The sequence below is a fragment of the Ovis canadensis genome, chromosome 21 (assembly GCF_042477335.2).
Source record: "Ovis canadensis isolate MfBH-ARS-UI-01 breed Bighorn chromosome 21, ARS-UI_OviCan_v2, whole genome shotgun sequence".
NCBI lineage: Eukaryota > Metazoa > Chordata > Mammalia > Artiodactyla > Bovidae > Ovis > Ovis canadensis.
Window position 1 is genome coordinate 42,968,353 of NC_091265.1, and position 1,609 is coordinate 42,969,961.

The window sequence follows — 1,609 nt, forward strand, 5'->3', positions numbered from 1 at the left end:
CAATGTATGAAAGTGAAAAGTGAAAGTGAAGTCTCTCAGTCGTGTCCAACTCTTTGCGACCCCATGAACTGCAGCCCACCAGGATCCTCCATCCATGGGATTTTCCAGGCAAGAGTACTGGAGTGGGGTGCCATCTCCTTCTCCAATGATTAAACACAAAACCTTCCTGCCTTTGACCAACTGTACAGAGAGATACTCTAGTCTATTCAAAATCATCTCCTACTTAGAGTTTTTCTCAAAGCAGTTTTCACAACGTTATTTATCAAGCTATAGATCAAGTGGTTCATCATGGTAACCACATTCATATAAAAGATAGAAGATAATTTTTTCCTTATCCAGAGACCCAGCAGAAGATGATTTGAGATACATAAATGTACATGATCCAAAGAAGAGAGAAATAGCAATGATGTGGGAACTGGGTGCTGAGGGCTTTAGACCTGCCCTCTGCGGACTTGATTTGGAGGAGATTGGTGAGGATGAGACAGTAAGAGACAAAGATTGTGAAACTGGGCACAATGATGTTGGTGCCCACCACAATGAAAACTACAAGCTCATTCACATAGGTACTTGTGAAGGAGAGCTGGAGCAAAGGGTGGACATCACAGAAATAATGGTTGATGGTGTTTGCATCACAGAAGGTCAGTCTCAGCATGTATCCAGTGTGAGCCATGGCACCAGAAAATGCCATCAAGTAGGAACCAAGCATAAGCCTAGAACACACTTTAGGGGACATAACAACATTATACAAAAGTGGGTTACAGATGGCCACATAGTGATCATAGGCCATTGATGTCAGCACATAGATTTCAGAAATGACAAAAAACAGAAGAAGTAGAGCTGAGTGATGTACCTCATGTAAGAAGTATTATTCTTCTTTGATGTGAAGTTAATCAGCATCTTGGGTGTAAATACAGAAGAGTAACACAGATCTATGAAGGGCAAGTTAAAGAGGAAAAAGTACATGGGAGTGTGCAGGTGTGAATTCAGTGAAATTAGTGTTATCAATCCCAAATTTCCCAACACAGTGACCATATACATTCATAGAAAGAGGAAGAATAGAGGGAGTTGGAGATCTGGTTGGTCTGTTAATCCCAATAGAATAAATTCAGTCACAAAAGAGTAATTTCCAGGAGCCATTCTTCTCTAAGGGAAACTGTGGACACTGGAGAAAGGGCTACATTAGAGAACAACTTAGCTCTTCCACAGTATCATTTCCTACAAAAGAGCACTGTTGTTTTTCTTGTTTAGTCACTAAGTTTTGTCCAATATAGCAAAGTACATCACAAACAGAGGGAAGCCCAGTCCTGTCATATGCAAGCATACCTGCTGGAAAATCCAAGGGGAAGAGGGATGGATTAGGATACCATTGTTCTACTGTCATCTCGACATTTCCTCATTCACTTGAACTCTTCCTTCACCAGGATAACTGGAGGCAGTGACCTTAACAACAGCCTGGTATTTTCTTCTAATGCAGATTAGACCTTATGTGGTAGGAACCAAGAGCACTGTTATAAACCAAGATGAAGGAACCAGAATCTAGGAGAAATATGTTACTCCCCTTGTCACAGAGCAAAAGCCATACAGGTAGGAGAGAGTTACACCTACTTAG

At 41.2% G+C, this 1,609-nt stretch overlaps 1 pseudogene; it reads right to left on the reverse strand.

Annotated features, from left to right (window-relative positions):
- Positions 1-212: 212 nt before the first annotated feature.
- LOC138426593 (olfactory receptor 8B3-like) lies at positions 213-1,137 on the reverse strand (annotated as a pseudogene).
- Positions 1,138-1,609: the final 472 nt, after the last annotated feature.